The sequence below is a fragment of the Etheostoma cragini genome, chromosome 14 (assembly GCF_013103735.1).
Source record: "Etheostoma cragini isolate CJK2018 chromosome 14, CSU_Ecrag_1.0, whole genome shotgun sequence".
Lineage (NCBI taxonomy): Eukaryota > Metazoa > Chordata > Actinopteri > Perciformes > Percidae > Etheostoma > Etheostoma cragini.
In genome coordinates this window covers 21,401,377-21,423,828 of record NC_048420.1, presented here as the reverse complement: position 1 = coordinate 21,423,828, position 22,452 = coordinate 21,401,377, and the positions used below count along the sequence as shown (strand labels likewise).

Sequence of the window (22,452 nt, the reverse complement as noted above, 5' to 3'; positions counted from 1 at the left end):
GTCCCCAGAAAACCAGATCACAAATAATCAATCATCATTGTGCATGCCTAGTTTTAGGATTATAGTGGTTATTATGGTTTTATTTCTGTTTTTTTTTCCCATGGCTTGTTCCTTATTAAATCCAGAAATTTTGGTGAAATAGAGATTTACAATGTTACACTAGAAGAAAGTGTTTTTTTGTTCCTAATGGAGATTTTAGCCAGCATGCTAGCTCTAGCATGCTACAGTTTAAATCCCATGGTTGCCTGGGTAACTCCCCTGGAAGAGTGCGCGCCCATATATAGAGGTTTACTCCTCAACGCTGCAGGTTTGACTCTGACCCGCGGCCCTTTGCTGCATGTCATTCCCCCTTTCTCTCCCCTTTCATGTCTTCAGCTGTCCTATAAATAAAGGCCTAAAATGCCCCAAAATATCCTCTGTTGACTCAGCAGCCGCTCAGTGCTGCTTTTCTCAAAGTTCCCACTCATAACCCTGATTGTGTCATACAGTAACAAGCAGCACCAACACAAAACTTGGACTAGAGCGCAGAGCACGATGAGCTCAGGCTTACTCATCGCCGGACATTCCCTCGAACTTCATGTTGGAAATCTGTCTGCATTCTTTCCTCCGAAGAAGACGCTTAATCATCGATATACATTTCCAAATAAATAGCCAAGATATGTATTTTTGAATAAGTGAGACATGGAGACTTTGACCTGGAGCTCTTTTTACCATCTTACTGTGAATGAGCAGAGAGGGCTGTAGAGAGCAGGTAGTTAGCCTCTTAATGGGGGTGACTCAAGCTCAGTGGACTGCAGATGCATGCTGGGATTTGGCCTCAGGTGAAGGAGTGACAACTTTAAGACTGGAAAGGGGGTTTGGGGGGGGTGAAACTTTAACGCTGTTTTTTTGTACTACTCTGACTTGGATGAGTAATTTCTTTTATACTGCATCTGGCTAACTTTAATGATTAACTATTGACTTGCACACAGATGAGGAGTCCTTTTATTAAAGTTTAGCTCAGAATGGAACCGTCTAATGGGGCGTTTCTTTAACTTTTCTATGCTTCTTAAAGAAACAATACATGGAACGTTTAAAAAAATGTTAGTTGCAGCAGTCTGCACGTAAGAGACGTCACCTGTTTCAACAGCAATTAGAGAAGTCAACTTGTAAAATTACAGATCATTTTCTATGTTAAACACAGCTGGTTGAAAGGGCAGAGTTCTACACGGAGCCTCAACGCCCTCGCAAAAGCACGGTGACGTTATCCTGTCAAGCGAGGTAGAGAGTGAATAAAGAGAGACAATTGTATATCCAGCAAAAAGCATAAAAGTCGGAAGTTAGAACGCAAGTACAAAGAGGTGTTGTTATGGAGACGATACACCATCTTAACCCCTCACATTGGTGTGTACTGGCAAGTTTTAGAACGCTGCAGTCCGACTCATTACAAGAAGTTGGTTGCAAATCTTTGGTCCGAACTGGGTGTTTTTTGCAGAAGATCTTAACCTTCCATGTCAGGACCCGTTCATTTCTCTACTTTCACCTTCGGATGTAGTCTTTTGTGAGTGTCAGTTTGCGTTTTTGGACCCTTGCAACATTGACCCTAACACTTATTGACACCTCTGTGCATATACACACACAAATAACACTGATAAAGTACACACACACATACACTCCTACTGAAGCTTGTCCCTGCCAATTGTATCATCCAGCCACATCGAGGGTTAAATCCAGGCTTCATGGGTTCTGGTATATGCTCTTTCACACAGTAAGGTAGGGTGCATATTTAAACGTATGTAAATGCTTAAGCTACATTGGACTGTGTGACATATGGTGTATCTGGGGTGCATTCATATTTAACATTGGTGGCCTCAGGACCAGTCAGACCCCGGCGCTGGGTAGTTTCTTCTTTTGATTTATTCAGGATTTAAAGCGAAAGGAAAAAAAATACCAACCTAGAAGTTTTTTCACTCTCATTGCATTTCCTTCATGTATGTTTTGATGTTTTATATTCCCAGTAGAAGAATAATGTAGAGATTGACTTTCACAATATATAATTCTAATGTGTTTCAATATAGTCGAACAACGCTACCCTAGTCAGTTAAAATTTTTCATAATGCTTCTGGGATGCTGAAGGTAGCTCTACTAGCAATGTAATTGGAGATGTCATTTGTAGATTACCTTCTTTAATTCTCTGATTGATTGCTTTGACATTGTAATGGTGTGTGTGTGTGAGAGTGAGAGAGAGAGAGAGCCAACGGCATAGTCACGTGTCTTAGATGAACTCTTTCTAATCAAAGCATCATTTTAGTTTTTATAATTGCCAATGTCAATTATAATATTTGAACCAGAAGTGCTTTTTCATTAACAATCCATCAATTTTGGGGCAGTATAAATCCAGGTGAGCAAAATTGAAAGATAACTTCTTTTTTTTCATTTAAAGGATTTTCATATGGGTAGGGTTATGCAGGTGCCATTAATGTTTTCAGTTATTACAAGTTTGAAAAGATAGAACGCATTTGACTGCCTAACATAACAGCTGGCTTTCACTTGTATTGATTTCCACTCAGCTGCCGACCCAACCAGACTTGACGTAGTGCATAACAACTCAGGACTCGTCATGAGACTTGAGCCCCCCTCCAGCTAAGCATTACTGAGGCCTGAACCTTGTGACATTTTAAGTGTAAGTCTTTATGGCCGAACATAGAGCAAAGCAAAGATGCCGTAAAAATGAGGTTACAGCAACTCGATTTAAATGGGGGCCCAGGCCCTGCAGGTGCCTCCCCCCCCCACAGAGGTGGTAGATCTGAAAGTTGTGATGTTTAATTACCTGCCAAAGAGGCTGGTTTATGGCTGCAGTTGTACTGGTAACAGCACCTGGCTGGCTTAAGTATTGGCCAGTTGCTTGCACACTGGTGTTTGCTGTTCCAGTAAGCATGCGGAAATGTAGGAGACAGAGGATGGAGAACACTGAGGAGATTGAGTTGAAACTCACACTTTTGCAGGTATATGTCAAATTGAATCCACTGACCGCTTTCACTATTTCATCAGTCCAGTAGATTTTGGCAACAGAAAGACACGTTTTTAAAATCTCTGCACGCTTAATGGGAGAAGACGTAATGGGCATCTCTGGAAGCAATGTTTCCAAAATATATGGACTTTGGAAACTGTCCTCCCGAGACTCTTCTCTCACAGTGACAAAGTATTTCACGTTTTCTTGCTACAAAAAACCTCTTTGGGAAAAAGTCAAGGTGCATGGTTGGGTGTACACAGCATGTAAATATGACTAGTCCATCGTTCGTGTCCTATCTTGTCGATTTCTTCCAAACAATAAAGGCATTCCCCGCCCCCCGCCCCCCCTACTCTGACCATGACCAGGCTCTTTCCTTGACCCTAACAAGTGAAAAACAACAATTTTTTGTCATTTCGCCACGGTGAAGTATTGGACCTTTTGTAACTTGAATGTATTTCAAAATCCCCAAATATGTGGAGAACATGACGATAAATCCCTGGAGGGCAGGTGCCATTTGAGCATGTCTAAACCGAGTAAAATCCTCAGTAAGGACCAGGTTTGTGTTGTTGGTTTTCCAAGCTGAACCAGTGTAATAATTCAGACATACCAGCTGGGAAAATCTTTGTTTTGAATGCAATGAAGCACAAGCAGCTGCAGTGAAAATGCATCAGCACGTGATTGGTGTCTGCTGGGTGATTTGACACCCTGCAGTTGACAGCGGAGCAAAGTGTTTAGTGAGCGAGGAAGCCCCGTCAGACCTCAGACGGCAGAGGAATAACACACTGTGACTGTTCTATTAGGCCTAGTGACTGAACTGCACCTCCTTAGTCCAACTGTGTGTGTGTGTGTGTGTGTGTACGCACGCATACATGACTGCAAAAGCACATGCATGACTGTAAAAGGCAAACATAGTGTTTTCATGATTTCATTAAATGTTGCTGAAATGATTTGTTGATTAATCAGTTGTGTGATAGAAAACGTATGGCTATAATTCTGATAATGGATCAATCGTATTATTCATTGATTTTGCAACAAAACAAAAATCGCTGGTTCCATCTGTATTCGCTGCATTGTCTATGAGTTTTTCGGAGAATATACAGTCCCTCCAGTGTTTTGCGGCCTTTTTTAAGATTGTTGCGGCCCCAGATGCCCGATTTTCCGCGCCTTTTAAAAAGAAATTGTGATAAAAGTTACAATGCTTTTTTTTTTATTCTAAGGGAACTTGTTTTGGGGGAAATCTAACTACTATAAGCTGATTTTTCTTAGTAACCTTACCAAATCATTCCACTTACAATAACGGCTTTTATTGCATGCACTTTAGAGTGGAAAATCAGCGCACATTGATGTTAAAGGGGGTACAGGTTGGTACAGTCTTTTACTGTACGTGTTGGTCAGAGTGAGATGTTCAAGGCACACATGTCTCGTCTTCATAGCAGAATCAAGGAAATTAATTTGGCAACATACGTGTGCTGTCAACCTGTTCTAACTCCCACTTAGACAGTGTCTCTCAGCGTCGCATACTGAAGTCTGGCACGTGGGACTGCTGGGATTGGTTGAAGTCGAGGGAAACTTTGGTTAAATCTGCGTGATTTGTTGCAATAGCGACATTGTGAATTCCTGGAGGGACTAATTATATGCTCTTAAAAGACATCAACTTGGACTCTTGTAGAGAAAATAAAAAGTGTGTCTACCTGTGTGTTTGTGAAATGTGTGTCCATCACTGCAACTGTGTTTGTGTGTCACAGCAGTGACAGCAGAGCACACAGGATTGACTGTTGACAAGATGCTAATTAGCAATCAGAACGAGATGCTTGGGCTGGAAAAGAGATCTTTGTTTCATAGTGACACACACATACACACACACACACACACACACACACACACACACACGCTGTGTGTAGGCAGTGATGGTGATTGCGATCATGTCTGGCTGTTACTGGAACTGTGTGAAGACGCCTGTCATTTGGTTTCAGCTGTGATAATGACACCCAGGTGCTCATTCTAACGAGGGGTGACTGTTATTATTTTTCTTTCGTGGAAGTAAGAATGAAGTTGTTTAAAATTAAACAACCTTGTCCTTTCTGCTATAAAACTATTGTTTGTTAAACCACTATTAGTTGTAATGGTCACATTGCATTTGTTTAAACCTGATGGTGGTTGGATTGTCTTTAACATTAAAAAATCAATACTAGATTAAATAAACGACACACATACACACACACACACACACACACACAGTAAATTAATTGCTGTAAACTAAAAAGATCTCTCAGTAAGCTTATCCGTGTCAGATTACATGTAAGTACTTTAGCTGCTGGTATGTGCACTTGTTCTTGTTCTAGCTTTTAAAATGAACCAATTCTATTGATTGAATCCCCGTAAACGAGCGGGGGTTTCCCTGGGTTTCATTTGAGTGACATCATTGCGCAATTATGTGCACAACACTAAGTGGTTGTTGGTTGCAGCAAGGGAGAGATCACTTTAGCAAAACTTGGAGGACCACCTTGTCACTAAAATGAGAATACCTGGGCCACTTTAAGTTAGTGAGCCTGTGGCCATTAGTCTTCACTACGGTGCTGACTAATGGGGATACTTAATAAACAACAAGCTTAGCAACTTAGCAGCAAGCAAGACACAGGAACTGGCGCTGCGTCTAAGCCGTATAATGGCAGGGGACACACTGCAAGCCCCCAAAACCTGAAGATGTTGCTATGTGGGGCTTTATCTGTGTTTTGGCTGTTCACAAAATATAATGCAATATGGTTTTTAAGACGGGACTGAAAATGTAACAGAGCTAAGACCTAGATGAAATAAACCCAACCATTTTAAAAATGTTTAATCTCCTTAAGGGGTGTCTCAGAGTCTGTGAAATGAAGCAAAATCTTGTCGAATTTCAGGATGGAAGTTACTTTTTGACAATAAATAAATATAACGATAACAAAATAATGACAATTTTCAATCACATCCAGCGCCAAAAGACAAATGATCTACCTTGTATGTAAGAAAATATGCTATCATGTGACGGAAATATGGCAAAATGCTCCATGAGAAAGCATGAAGTTTTAATATTACCCTTAAACAACAAAGCCCAAGCAGGATTCTTAGAAGCGATTTAAAAAGACAAGATTGAAAAAACTTGTTCCATCAGGCGGCCTCGTTAATAATGCTTGCCCTCCTCCTGAGACGTGTTAAGCCTTCAAAAACAATTGAAACCTCCTTGCTTGCAAATCTCAGGCTTTGATGGGTAGAAAATGATAACCGCTGGTATGAGACAGAACAGCCACCATGGACACTTTGAATGGCCATCATCCACCTAAAATACGTTCCTGACACTTCAGGACCTCACTGCTTTAGCGTTCAATGGAAACACTGGTTGAATTAATCTGTCACCAATGCTGTTGTTTTCCTCAGGAAGGGTGCCTCCGAATGCACACGTATCTAGTGTATTAATGCTAATGTCGGAAAAAAGTTTGAATGAGTCTCCTACATATTGTCAAGTCCTTGTGGAACATTCTCAGGTCTTTACAAACAAGAATCTGACAGCCTCAGATGTAAAGAACATTACAAGGTAATACTACGTCATACTGATCCTTGAAGTGGAGAGTTGTGTCAGGTATCCCTGCCACGTTTGAAGCAGCAGTCTTTTAGGACAAGCTTGAGATGAGTGACAGCATCCAGGTCGTTTTGGTCTACTCATTCTGCAACAGTTACAACAATTGCTATTTTATTTTATTACATTTACTGCTTACTTTGTCAGCTTACTAAGCAATGTACATAAAGAGGCATGATGTGAGGATAAAGTTTTTAAAATGGGAGTGTTTTTGGAGATAATTTCATGGTGGGGACTCGGACAGTAAACAGAGTATGATGCTGCAACAAAAGCCAAAACTTGCAACTTGCATTTTTACTACGATAGAGGAAGGGCATCAGTGCTGATGTAGAGGATACCGCCCATTTTATGTTAAACTTAAAATTATTGTTTAGTACACTTGTTGGGGTTCAGTATCTGTTTTGAAAGTTATCAGCCAATTGATTGGGGGGTTATTAGTTGTTATCACTTCAATTGCCTCGGTTGACTTTCCTCCACAGCGATGCGGAGGAGGGTCTGACAAGCTGGTCCACTGACAAGCTGGATCCCCTATGCGTTGCAATATTGGACTCTGCTTGACCGCGACACTGTAAGATGATATAGTTTAAAGAGCATTAATGTTAGGGAGTATTATAGTGCGCTAGACAAACACAGGACTTTTATCTGGGAGAGCTATGTAAAACCAAAAGTCAATGGTGACTTTTTAAAAATAATGTAGGCTATGTAAATGAACTTTCTTTCAGTCTTTTACTAGACTACAGATGGGTTCCTACAACATGTATATGTGTGAAGTGTCTTCAATCATCATGCCAGCGAAGAAACTGGTACAGTGTACTGGAAATGCAACGTAACATGGGAAGTGAAACTTAAAGTTGGTAGTATGGAAACAATAACAAAGAGAAAAAGGACAGGAGGAAATGAAAGCCCAAAAGAGATCACAGTCAGGAGAGAGACGAGCGAGTAGGAGAGAAACCAATCCACCGGGCTGAATGTTACAGCAGCTGAAGAGCAGATTCAGGGGAGTTCACTATTAATGAAAGACTGCCGAGATAGAGGGAGGGAGAGAAAGAGGAGGTGTGTGAGGATTTGGAGGAACGACAGAGCCTGCAGAGACAAAATGAGAGAGACGCAAAGTGACAGAAGGAGTAGGAGAGGCAGAGAACACGCTGAAGTCTCAATGAAATGAAAAATGAATGTCCTTTTCACCTTGTTAGCCAGTTCTCCATGTCACACTTTACACCGTCTAATATTACATGGCTTTCTTGTAATGAAATACCATGGACCACAGATTCTACCTAATGACAGACCAGAATATGTGGATAAATGGCCTAATATTTAATATAAAACCAGTATTTGTCTTTAGACAGTGCGATTGCTTTCTGGTGGCTGCAATTTAAAAGAACATTACATTTCTGACCGTACAAGGAGAATTTGTTTCTGAAAGCTGGTTCCAGGTTGCAGAACACCCGATTTTGCTGATCTCTAAGGCTAATGGATGTCTTATCAGACGTTTTACTTCCTCTTGAGCTGTTTGTTAGCAAAGAACAAATGCTAAAACAACTGGTAGAGTAATTAATTAGATAAATAAAAGAAAATCTGTTTTGATAATATATACATGTAAAGTACGGTGGGTATGTTGTACACTCAATATCTTGGTGGCGTTGGTTGGACATAAGCAATGTGAGGACATAACCTTCGGACTTTAGGAAATCAAATTAGATTTAATATATGTATAAAATAGATGTAATAGGATTGATTTATTATAGGGTCTTCAACATTTCTTAGGCTAAGGACCCCTCAGTGGAAATAGAGATGGAGTAGAGACCCCTACCTATATTTATTGTATAAAATTTAAATCGCATATTACACTGGGCCTATAATAACGTGTATGGCGGCCTTAAGCCTTCACACACCTTTTTTATGGTGCATACAATATTAAGCTATTAAAATAATAATTATTGATATTCATACATGATGTTCTAATGTTAGAATGTGGCACAGTGAATCCTCAAGCTTAACTGTATCTGTGGAAGGCTACCTTATGGCTATCTACCTATAGGCACGCAGTAAATAATAATAAAAAAGATTTATCTTCACTAATAATATGTTGGATTCAAGTTTTTATAACTTGTTATTTTAAACTATCAATCAATAATAATAATTATATAATAATTAAAAAAAATTATAAATAAAAAAGAATAATTTGGTGGCCCCCCTGCAACAACTCCGAGGACCCCCTTGGGAGCCTGGATCCCATATTGAATATCTATGTGTTATAGAAAAAGAACCACTCTCTACGTTCTTGAGCCATCTGTGAACGGTGCTTTCTTTCAGTTCAACAAGACCAACAGAGTGATGAGTCTTCTTCCGGTCAATGGCAGAAATCAGAATTTAACCTAATCATTAAAGTGTTATAGTAGTTATCAACCTTATTCTACAACAAGATTTTGAGTGTTTGAAGCAAGTACAGTATTATTTGAAAAATAAAGTATAAGGTTATTAGGCTACACCTGTTTATTCAATTTGTCAGATACCTACCAGGTTGTGAAAATGAATTAGGCAACCACTTGTTAATCTACGGTAGTGCCAATAAAAACTCAATAATGTTATGGGAACTATTTTTCTGCTCTGTAAAGTCTTTCTTGCCAAAATATAGTTTGCAAATACATGTCAAATATAGGAAGCAAAACATCATTGAAATGCCATTTCCTAGTACCTCTATGGAACTGACCTGTCACTGAGATAGAGAGAGAAAAATGCAGGAAGTCATTGCAGGAAAGTGAGCGTACACAGGAAGGAGGAAGAGAAAGAAACTGCGTGACAAGCAGAGACGAGGTGGGTGGAAGAAAGAATGATGGGGATAGAGCTCACCGAAGGTAACAAAGTGGATGCATGAGGTGTTGCCTTATTATAGGATAAAGAAAAAGACTTGGGTAAGGAGACTAGGGTATGGGGCACGGTTAATGGCGGGTGGTGACTCTGGAAAAGACAGAGAAAGTTATGGGAAAGGAAAACTTTCCTTAATGAGCCAAAGTGATGAAATCCCAGAGAATGGGGGAGTGAGATTGAGCGAAAGAGTTTGAAAGTGGGAGAGAGAGAGCAAATATGAGGCGGTAACAGAGGAGTCCACGAGAGCAAGCAAGGATTCAAGAAGGTGACAACGAAACAAGGAAAGAAAAAAATATTAGGGAAAGAAGAGATGGTTGTTGATGAGGCTTGAGATTTCTTTTGGCCTAAAAGGAGATGGTTGTGAGGGCAGGAAGGAAGAAAAACGACAAACAATACATTTAGTCAGTTACCATCTATGGTTTTCTGCCATAGCATCTTAGGACTCACCCAACAACATTATTAGTTCTCCATTTCTGCACTGAAATAAGTATTTGTACGTTCATCTCATAATAGATATAAAGTAATGTAAAAAATGTGAAGCCAAAGGATCTGATGACTGCTAATAGTTTTACCTTCAATAATACAGAGTAATAGGTTTCACTTTCCTGTCAGCATTCATTTGGTAATAGTGGTTATTATGCTGTCAGCCTGCCTGCTTTTACCTCACCTTCCAAAGCACCCTCTGTGCCTCTCAGGCTGCACAGGTACAGTACAGAACGTTCGAGATTAAGACCGACCATGTAGCAGGTGATGTTGCTTTTTACAGCCAGAAATCTGAGAATGGACCTTGTTGTGTACAATAATTGAATTTTGATAGATTTTTTCTATATAGATTTTTATTTTATTCTCCATCTCTGCTCCAGTTGTGCGCGTCTTTCCAAGTTAATGGGTTCTTCATGGATTCGCCAACAACAAGCATGATGGCTCAATCCACGAGACCACAACACAATTCCTCATACAGAATAAACCTTGAATTTGCAGCCCTAGAAGATGAGTTTGGTTTTTGTTCATTTGCATAATTGATTTCTGTGCTGAGAGATATTGCCTCAGCTCTTTACTGTCATGATATAATCAAATGAAATGCAGAATAAAGTGTGTATTATTGAGCCAAAACAGAAAATATGTGCCATTGACCGGCTTGAGCATTGTGCTACAATATTGGGATTGTATTGTTTTGGGAGGTCTCTGATGAAATCAGCCAGAGTCGGCTTCACACAGCTATGATGGTTTTCTCCCCCAATTCAACCGATTTAATCAGTGTGGTTTCAATGAAATCTGAAAATCATATAAATAAAGAAACTGCATTTGGGAAGAGATCTTTAATTATTATATGATTGTTTGCTCCAGTGTTGCCATGTTGAGAATTGTGAGCTTTTACATATAATAAAAGCATATAGACTTATAGGAGAGGTGGTTTTCTGTTGCTGCAGATTTCAATTATAAGGTGAGATTGTAAAGCCAACATTGACGAGAATTCTTTAATGTGCTCGGAGATATGGATTGCCTACAATTCCATCTGCAGGGTTAGGGTCATGATCAATAGCTCCAGAACAGCTACTGAATGGATGTTGTGATGATATTATTTTGTCAGCTGGAAATACACAGACTGTGTAGAAGTCCAAAACCACACATTGTACTGTTGAACTATTGTACACCCATCTATTACTAAAAGAGACACTGTACTATTGCACTGCCATACATTTGGGGGGCTTGCAAGGAACAGCATCCTAAAATGCTGACGTTAAGCAGGTATAATGTTCTTATATTAGTGTGTAATTATGATAACATTTGATTATTGGCACAACACAAGTACAGCTGAGTCTGATGGGAATGTCATTTCGCAAGTTTCGTCATAAACTGTTTTTGTGTTGAACAAATTGGACAACTCAATACCAGATAATGGTGCCAGATAGAAGGGGTCTCCGAAGTGATTAAAATCCACCCCGAGGGCAGCATCAATGTGGGGCCCACATTTTTGGAGATATTTAAAGAAAATCACCTTATGGAAACGGGGAATGTTTGTACCAAATGTCTGCCAATCCATCCAGTAATGTGGACATATTTTAATGGATAAGTGAAAACCTTCCAGTGGCACTAGAGGAAAAGTCAATGGATTGGCAAAGTCATGAGTATATATCCTGTGGGCACCATGGATATCTGTGCCAAATATTATGGTAATCTATTCAAAAAGAGACTTTTTACTGAAGGACAAAAATGTCAACTTGTCGTTGGCACTACATAATGGGTATATTCTTCCATATCTGTACCACATTTCATGGCAATGCCTCCAATATTTGTTGAGATATTTCGGTCTGGTAAGGTCAGTCCAAGGAAGTGAACCGACTAATCGATATAAAGCCATTGCTAGAGACACGACCAAAATCGAAGAAGCAGAAACCGAGATACTCTGACTTTATTCCTCAGTTATAGTTCCGCCCGCAAACCTTGAGGCTATGACACACCAACCCAATAATCGGCCGCCGGACAGTCTGGCCAGGTCGGTGACTTGTGTCTGTTCGGTGTGTTCAGTGCCATCGTCAGCTAACCCGGAAATGACGAGCGGGATGAGCGAGACGAACGGCTCTCAAAATCTGACGACATTATTTAATCTGACCTTTGTCAATCTGAAATGAAAACAGATTCAGCAACTTCATGGCCTATTTCTCGCTTAAGACGTTTTTATAAACACGTATTGGTGAACTATTTTTGTAAAATACGAGATCCACGTGACGCGTTCGTCCAACCAGCTGCTGGTTTTCACTTTTTGGGCGACAATACAGATTAGTGCTGCTTGTTGTTATGGAGACATAGTAAGTCTTGCGCATGCGCAGAACCTCTGCTCGGGTTGACGTCTCTTGGGTGCGTTCCGAGGCACTTTTTGCCCAACTTGGGGGGCCTGCCTTTTTTTGCCGACAGTCGGCCATCGGGTTGGTGTGTCAGAGCCTTAAGATACTACACTTCTCATAATGCAACTTGAAAGCATCTATTATTAGTAACAGTCACATCCTTCAAACCCCATTCCAGTTTGAAAGGTTTTCTGTTATACATTTAAAACCCCCAACCACAAAACATGATAACCCTGCAGAGTCACAGAGGACATCATACAAATGATTTTTGTCACGTAACTGGTGAACTGATTGGTATGAGTACAATTGGTGGAGTGCCTTTTTAAAAACCAGGTAGATGTTTTAATCTTGCTTTCGGAAACTGTTGCAGCAGTTACTGTTTAATATGTTTTCATGTAAAAGACGTCAGATCTGTTTACTCAGTTTATTACGCCATGAGAAGAAGTGACAGACTAATATTATGTAATTACACTTTGCGTTTAGACATATCAGTGTTTTGTCAACTCATGCATGGGTATGAGTAAATTCTGAGTGTTAAAGTTAATAGAAAAGCATAGATTACAGCTATAGGCTTACAGAGTACAATTAGGCTTTGACAGTTATTAGTAATTGGGTTTTAAATACTGCTTAAGTCAGCACTTTGTACAGGAATGCATTATTAACAAAGACTTTTCCACAACAAGCTGTCAACAGACTTGGACTTATTTTTTACCTACAGGAGAAATGAAGCCTGAAGTACATACAGGTCAGATGTAATTGCTGATGTGTCTGTATGACAGATGTTTATCTGATAAACATCTTCTTCAGTTTCTTCACTGAGGCTGTCTGCTTGTATATATTATCCAAAGACAGCAAGCATCCTCTAAGCGTGTCTCTTCAACTGTGGACTGTTCTACACTCTGAGAATATTAATAGAATTTCAGCAGAGATACAAATCTAATGCGCGTAGTGTATCAAACTGGAAATCAATAAGTTCAAGTTGCACAGCACTCTGAGTCTTGCCATATCACAAGTAAAAGGAAATTGGATCCAGAAGCATGCTACTTTCAGAGGATTTCAAATCCTCAATTCATTGTGGAAAATGTCCCATACAGGCTCTGCAGTGGTAGGAGGTGGCTCAACGAGAAGACTGCAGCCTTTTGATGAAGGCCTTATCTGGCCTGGACATGAAAAATATTTAAAAATGGTCTTGATTCATAATGTACGGCTTAGTTCATTCATGAGTGCAGACATGCTCTATTGCAAAAGTCGGCAGTGCTCAGTTCAGGGATAAAACTCTTGGATGTAGATTTTCAGTTCCCTGATGCTTTGCAGTTGTGTGATGAGCAAGTTTGTCACGCTAGGCATGGTCTTTCTTCAATTATGCAACAGACAGCTCTCTCCCCTTTAATAAAATGTACTTTTATAATGTCAAGCACATAGGTAATTACATTCCCTGCAATAACAAATCGCTTCATATTAACAACACAAAAAGAAAAAATGTCTGTTCTGGTTTAATTTAACTTACAATATCTTGCCTTCCTTGCAATAGTAAGATGCAAATGAAGCAAACAACTGCAAGTTACGGAATAGTACATTCAATTTTGCTAAAAGGAAATGTCTTGTTCAATGTCCTGCACCCAGCATCCCCCAGAACTCCAATGATGCTTTCAGCTCTTCTAGAAGCACAAACAGACCCATCCCACTATCTTGCTTCATACTTTTGAAATAAGTCACATTTGATTTCCAAATAAGTAGATGTTTGAGAATTTTTTGTGTGCTTTCTTTAAAGATCATCAGTAGCAAATTTTTGATTTTGATTTGCTTTGACCTAAATGGCAAGATTTCAACAGCTCTGATGCCAGATGTGGCCTCGGGGCTGTTTTCATGCCCAGGTCACTGCATAATGTGTTTTAAAGCTAAAATAAAACCCCAGAACTGAACACATCGCGGACTGTGATCACAGGGGATGTGCTTCTCTCCTTCTCAAATCCAAAGACAAACTTGTGTGAGTAACACACAGAAGAGCTCAAAGAGTGCAAGGAGCATTACATCAGATGATGTTGGGGAACTCTGGGGAAACTCTGCCTGCAGCTATTTTCATTTTGATGTAATGCGCTGTAAAATTCCAGGCATGATGAACCCACACTTTGTCGATAACAAAACAAGCTTAATTTGGAAGAGATGTGTGCTTTTTGGAACAAAACCTTAAACTGTACCGATTGTGTTCTGGAACTTTTTTGGAAACCCTTCACGGGTAGAATGTAGATTTAAAGGTCCCATGGCATGAAAATGTCACGTCATGAGTTTTTTTAACGTTAATATTTGTTCCCCCAGCTTGTCTATGGTCCCCCAGTGGTTAGAAATGGAGATAGGTGTAAACCGAGCCCTGGGTATCCTGCTCTGCCTTTGAGCAAAAAACAAGCCTCCCCCCACACTCCTCCTCAATAGCAACAGACACAGAGATGGTGCATACTAAGGAAAGCTCATTGTGGCTCTAGTAGCTGTAATTCTGCACAGAGCTGAATTTTGGGAAAGAATCTTGAGATACAGTAATAGGGGACCACTAAGGTCTATATAAAATCATCCAAAAAGCACCATGTCATGGGACCTTTAAAGCCTTATCTGCTCTTTTCTAAGAGAAGAGTATGGGATCCTAAGCCAGTTTAGATGTGTTTTAGGTCAGAGAATGGGCAAAAACTGTGAAACCAGAGGGTTTACAAATTACTGGTTATCTAAAAGATCAGTCTAACTTGGTGCCTGGACAACTGAGCAGGGCGGGGGATGGGATTTCGAGCCATTTCTAGAACAGTAGCTACATTCGCAATTCTCATTTGGAGTGCTGCTCTAAGCACTCCAAATGACGCACTTTACGGGGTAAAACAAAGACACTTTGCAGTCACGCTGTCAGCGTCGACAGCTGTATTGATTTAAAACCAAAGAATATCTGTGCCGTCAGACACACGTGAGACGGACGACTGAAGAACTTGACGGAAACATGCCAGGTGTAGATAGGCAGAAAGATGGAGCGACACCGGAGGAACGATCTGTCAGCTGTGGAAGGGATGGGAGTGCCAGTGGTTGGGAGGTATTTTCTGGCTTTCAATGTATTTAATGTATGATCAAGGGTGTTGAGACAAAAGTTAAGAAATTGTCTCTGTAAAGAAACGTGGTGTTACTAGTGTTCCTGTGGATAAACGGCTTTGACGGAACAGGTTTGGGACTCGCATCACCCAACCTCCCTATTCCTTATCAGTCAGCGTACAACAGCCAGTCCTCGGCCCTAACCCTTATCAGCTAGACATGAATCAAGCTGTATCCGGGCAGATCTGTGTTGCTGAAACGGATGGTCTGAAGCCACAGTTGCACTCCATTTGGCCAAAGTCACTCCAGGTAATTTAAGAGTCTGTTGGATGTTAGATTGACGGCGAGCTGTATATTCGTTGAGAACTCATGAATTACTCGACATCGGCAGCACAAGAGGAGGAAACAATAAATGTCTCCTTACCTCAAGAGTTGGCATAGCAACTAATAAGATAGACCTATGGAGGCTTTATGGGAATAATTTATACAGCTTTGACCAATCAGATGGCTGGTTTGAACCTCCTGTTAAATGAGAAGCACTCAACCTCATAAACATTGTCTTATTGACTTTATATGAAGACAAGACCCAACACTTGTTTTGTGCTCTCATATGAGTGACATTGGTTTAAGTGGGTTTTGAGATTAAATGTGTGAGTGTTTCTCTCTCATGTTCCTGTATCTACTACAGCTGTCTGTCTGTCTGTTTGTCTGTCTGTTTGTCTGTCTGTAAGTGTGAAAGAGGAAATCCTGTTGTAGTCAGGATGGATGACCTCAGTTGTTTCAACAGCATAGGAGGTGATAGGGGGCATTAAACAAACACACACCCTGATTGAATCACACACGACAGCTGGTTGGTTAGTTTTGGCCGGTGGGATGGGAACACACACTCTCAACAGTAGGTCAGGACCAATTTGTGTGAGACAGACCAGACTAAGATAAAAAACACACATATTCACTCCCTAACCCTCTCCTCCACCCTTCTTTGTCTCTTTGTTTCCCAACCTTTCCTCTCACTCTCTCATTGTTCAGGTGAAACACACACACACACACACACACACACACACACACACACACACACACACAGATTTTACTGGATCCCTTTTTCAGTAGTCCAAATCCCCGTATGTACAGTGTGGGTATAAAGCCTTCCATCCTGCGCATCTCTCACGCAGTATTCTCCTCCAATTCCGCTATCTACTTTTTAAGCGCCGCCCAAGACGGCCAAATTCTCAGATTAATCTTGCGGCCACTTGGGGAGGTCCTGACCTCCCATGTGAAAAAAAAAAACAGTGGTGTGCACATATTAGAAGATATACAAGCTTCTAGAAGGTGTGATTTCACCGTTATAACACAGAAAGTATGGGAAAACCACAACCCAGCTCTAGACCGTCGACCACAAACATGAATTCCATCATCGTTTAACTCTTAGAAACACTGACCACAGATTCTGACAGTTCCAGAGTAAATGAGGAAGCTGTTCCAATCTTAATCTGGTTTTGCTTTGACACAAACCACAGCCTGCCAGCTGAAAACTGCAAACCTGCCAAATGTAGAATTTGATTTGTTTCCAACGATAGCACTGTCTTTCCTATTTTTAGCTACCTTCTGCATTATTATGCAGCGCAGTTTTTAGAATATTTTACCCTGAAAGGCGTTTATTCTCTAAGGTTTTATATAACTGTCATGATCACATACACTGATTTCCGTGTACCATCTTTCCCTCAACTTGCCTCATCTGCTTACATGTACAGCAGTTGTACTTTATTTATTGACAATCTACACGTCCTAAGCGGGCCAGAACTGAGTTATAGTTATAGACGAATAACGGAGTCCTTTCAAAAAATGAATAAAATGGTGAGATAAGTTTCCATTGCCTAAAATGTATCACAGTTCCATCCTGCATTACCTTCTGTGGCAGCTGTTAATGGCTGGATACCAAATTCAATACTTTTCAGACACCGTCTGAATTGCTTCTAAAGTATCGAGTTTTGAATAATCTTGCTTTGACAGATCTTCCTCCACTGGATGGTCCGGCTAATTGGCATTTCTTTAAACCAATCACAATCATCATGGGCGGTGCTAAGCACCGGACGGAGCCAAGTTGCCACTGCTAAATATCTTTGGGAAGGAACTTGTTTTGGTGGAACATGTGTACGTTTTAACAGTTGCTGTAGTTGTGCAATAGAAAACTCTGATTGGACAGATAGTCTAGCTAGCTGTCTGGATTCACCCTGCAGAGATCTGAGGAGCAGGTAACCATAGTCCTCATGAATCCACCGCAGTTTAAAATTTCAACTAGGGCTGGGGAATATATTGATATACATTGATATTTTGAGATGAGACTAGATATCGTCTTCGATTTTCGATCTTGTAATATCATGATATGACAAAAGTGTTGTCTTTTCCTGGTTTTAAAGGCTGCATTACATACATTTAGTGTGATTTTCTAAACTTGCCAAACTAGCTGTTCTTCTGTTTGCCTTTTACCCACTTAGTCATTATATTCACATTACTGAAGATTATTTATCTTACATCTAAGTGTAAAGATATTTTGTCAAAGCATCAGTTGTCAACACTACAGTATCACCGATATTGAGGTATTTGCTCAGAAAATATCGTGATATCTGATTTTGTCCATATCCCCCAGCCCTAATCCTAACACAAAGAAGAAGGACGGTAATGGATATCCGGCCAAAAAGATGGAGATCCAGCAGATTTTCCAACAGCACTCTAGCAATCCCGGAGGTAGAAGTCGTGCAAATAGATCAAGTATTGAAAAAATGCCTTGTCATTCAATACCCAATTTCATTACCTAAGGAGTTAATCTCATCAGCGTCAGTGAGCCAATAAGCATGCAGCGTGCCTCTAGGATTACATAATGTTTGTGATAGGCTGTCTAACATTACCTGTTACAGAGGCACGGAGGAAAAACGCAGAGAGACTGGGCTCACGTAGTAGTAGCTAATAAAGGAAATGCAATAATTTGTGCCAAAATCTGTAATGTCATTTATTTATTTTCTGCAAAAATTGATATCGAGAAAAGTATCGCAAAGGAACCGGGATCAAAGTCACGGTATTTGTATCGGTATCGATTGTTTTTCGACAATACCCAGCCCTACTGCTTTAAATGGAAAAATGAGTATCTTTCCTTCTCCTGTGTTGGATTCCTCGATCTGTGGCTGCTGATTACTGGTGCAAACAGCCAGCTACCAGAGGAAGAGTGTTTGCTCTTTGCTTTGGAGGGGCTGACCTCAAGACCTGATGTTTACCGCTCATGTTTAAGAAGAGCGAAAGAAACTCTCGCATATTAGATTTAATGATCTGGTTTGCATTTTTCTCTCTTGCAATACTGTGAAAAATGCCTTTGTGTGGATTTTTATCTTTTGCTGATTGACATTTACCATTTCATAGGAAAGGGGGCAGATGTCTCATTATAATTGAAAGTAAATGGTTTGTCCTTAAACCTCTAAATACGCCTCAAGCTTTTTAAATCCTCCTCAGTCTGTGATTGTGAGTGAGTGGATTGGCTTGATATGTGTTCACTGTTGCTGTGTGACCTTGTAGTTTAATTTGGAAGTTTTTCGTGTGTGTGTGTGTTTGTCAGCTGCTTAGTATGTTTTGAGATAATCCTTTTTGACACTAAGCTCATGCGCCGCCCTCACAAGCCACCATATGTTTAACAAAAAAAGTTATCACAAAGGTATAACAACATTATTGTTGTTGACTCCACAATTATGCAATTACATGACTCCCACGTACAGAATAACAAATACTTGGCTAAACCATTTCCAAAACATAATAGAGCAAAAGAACATTCTCATTTGCATTAACCACAGAGCATCGGTGCTTTACCATTGTCATAAATCGGTCAAGTCAAGAGCTCATGTGATGTACTGTCCTGAAAAAGACCCACTCATTTCCTTTGCTCCTTTTCCTCATTTAGTTTTGAGGGTAGGCACTTTAAAAGAGGTGGATATCCCATTTTTGGAAATTATCCCAAATGATCTCTATTGAAAAAACGTGAATGAAGAGGAATGATGTGGAAATGGACACACACATCATCATAATCTTCCTTCCTCTGTCTTTTGTCTTCGAGCAGTAGAGTGACGTACCAGAGAGAGGGAAAGGGAGATGAAAGACAGAGAAAGATGAGAGAATGCAGCAGCAGGAGAGGATGAGAAACAGAAGAAAGGCTGATAGACGGAGGAGGGACAGGAGGGAGGGTGCGGGTGACAGGCGGGGGTGACAGAAGAAGAGCATTTGAAACTGGGGATAGGATGATGATGTTGGGGAGGGAGACGATGGGAGGTGGCAGACGAGGAGAGAAGAGTGATGGAATGACACGAGATCACCAGAGACGACAAAGATGAGGCAGTGTGTGAGAGAAGATGAAAACGTGTCCAATAAGTTGCTCATCACAGGGGATTTAATGTTTCAAGAGGGTGAATAAGTGGCAGAAGGAAAGAGAATATCAAATGTAAAATAAGAAAAGTGAAATAGTTTAGCCTTCGCCAAACCAAAAACCCAAGAGCAAAACTTTAAGGGATGGAGAGGTTTTGCATGCATTGATGTAAGCCGCTATACTTAGCATGTTTGGCTACTAGGTAACAAGTCAGCTGGAAACATGAAAAAGTAGCTAGCTTACTTCAGCTAATCAAATCTGACAGTGATAATTGAAAAGAGAAACCTCCTTTGTTTGAAATCAAAGGCCCGAAATGACTTGAACTTCATTTGAAGTGGTATCTCTGCCACCGTTTACCACACGATAAAGGAAAGCTGGACAGGCAGCAGCATTAACTAAAGTGGACATAGCTCAGTCAGTTGGGTAAGGCAACGTAAGAAGTTGTGAGGTTGCGGAAATGTATTAGAAGATGAGACAATATGCAACAGAGGATAATATGATGTCAGAACTTGTAAAATGGGAAAGGGAGTGTGTGAGAGGATGGGATATTGTAAAAAAGATAAAACAATAATGGGAATAAAGTGATGAGAGTTTAGCAAATGCAAGTGAGATGCTGAAAACATGAACATATGAGAACAGTGGACGGGTGCTGACAGAAGGTAGAGAAGACTTTAGATACAGTAAGTGATGAGGACATTCAATGAGAAAAGGTAAATGAGAGGTGATGTAATGAAACATAAATAAGGGAAATGGGGAGAAAAGAAAAGGCATTCAGGATAACGTAAAAGTACAACACACTGAACAAAAGTTAACAACAAACTTAAATCATGCATAAGGAACAAATGGTTAGAGAGAGAATGAGGTCAACAGATGTATGTATATGTGTCCTATATAAAAAGTACACAAGAAACCTGTCCAGCCAGCAGGTGTTTTTCCAGCCTCAAGATATTCCGGAGTGTGTTTTGTATTGGAGTGCACCTTGCAGCTGTGGACTATTGATTCTAGTGCTTAAGTCTGGCAGCAGGTCCTCGTACACGGTGTTTGACTAGAGTTGGTTTGCTCAGACTCACTTATCTCTCAGCTGCTACTCTCCGAATGCAAACATTTCTCATCGTTCTCTTTCTGCAGCGTACCGCCAACCAAGTGTGTAAATAGATGTTTTGCATAATTATATTTTTTGTTGAGGGGTGGTAGGAGGGTAAAACAATTCAACGGGAGATATACTGTATTTCTGAAAGTGAAACTGACGCACTGTGTTCACTATACAGCAAATGAGACATCAGGTCTGCCTCGAGGGTGAAAGCACACACACGTTGCGATGTGACTCATGTCCCATGCTATCTCACACACACACACGCACACACACACACACATGAATGATGTGCACACACACTGACACCCTTCTCTTCTCCCGAGACCCTCTCTGTGCTTTATGCAAGTGCAAATGTCTATGTGTGTGTGTGGACTGGGAAGACATGCTGCCAGATGTGGCTGCAAATGAACAGCTGTTACTCAGTGCTACAGCTGACATCTTGTTGCCACAACAGCCTTGCTGTTGCCTTGGTGACTAAAACTCCATGCAACATACGTTGAACATTCAGGAAATCCTGCCACTTGGGTTCAAGTCCCGCCTCCTTATGTCAGTCCTTGATTAATTTAGTGTATGTGTGTGTGTGTGTGGGTGGGTGTGTGTGTGTCACAGAGTAAAAGTGTGAAATTTGAGGCATTATAGATGAATAGAGGGAGAGACAGCAGCATCGTGATGGTATTAGAGAAATAAATAATATAATGGACATTCTGTGAGGGAGGCAGATTTACTTACTGACTGAATGACTATCTGATGAACTGGCATGGACACATGAAGCTAAAGACGGAGGAATAGGTCTTAAAGAGACACAGTCGGAGGTATAGACAGAGAAAGAAAACCGAAAGGTAGAGCAAAGAGAAAGAGGCCAGAATGAGCAGGGTGTGTGTGATTCTCTCTGGTTCCGTTTCATCCGTGAGAAGAACATGCCGCTGCTGCCCAGCAGATCAGGACAATGATGATGTGATTGAACAGGCTCCCATCTCCCAACATGCATCACAAAACACACACACATACGCACACAAGGGGAGCATGCCCACAATGAGTGTTTGCACAATGCTAAAGGCACACTGGGAAATAGAAACACTCACTTTTGTTTCTCAAGGGTACCTCACCTCAGTGACACACTTGGGAGCAAAAGATGCTCTGTGTGTGTGTGTGTACGTGTGTGTGTGTGTGTGTGTGTGTGTGTTTAGATGGTGGGATAGAGGCAGCACTGGGGACAGAGAGCAGAGAAACACATAGCACAGCACAGTCCAGCATTTAGAGGAGACAGCATAGCAAATTACAAAATGTAGCTACACTGGAGAAACAGCACGGTGCATCGAATCAGGGCTGCAGCTCATTTATTTTATGATTTATAAGTTGTCAGTTTATGTATCAATTGGTTTCTCTGTAAAATGCCCACTGCAGGTTCTCTCAAACCAAGTTGATGTTTTGAAATAGCTTGTTTTGTCTAATTTAAACTCAAAGATTTATATTTATAATGCTATAAAACAGACAAAAACCACAAATCCTCAAATCCTTCAGAAGCTGGACTCAGACAACATTTGTGATTTTTGAAGAAATTACTTATCCAATTGCTAA

At 40.5% G+C, this 22,452-nt stretch overlaps 1 protein-coding gene and 1 long non-coding RNA gene across 3 annotated transcripts in view; both read left to right on the top strand.

Moving 5' to 3' along the window:
- LOC117956670 (nectin-2-like) overlaps window positions 1-22,452 on the top strand; it is a 273,954-nt gene that overhangs the window by 48,592 nt on the left and 202,910 nt on the right. The gene's annotated exons all lie outside the window — the stretch shown is intronic.
- On the top strand, window positions 5,267-12,324 carry LOC117956675. Its single transcript, XR_004659337.1, has 3 exons — window positions 5,267-5,276; window positions 9,509-9,514; window positions 12,191-12,324. It is a non-coding gene; the product is annotated as an uncharacterized LOC117956675 (long non-coding RNA).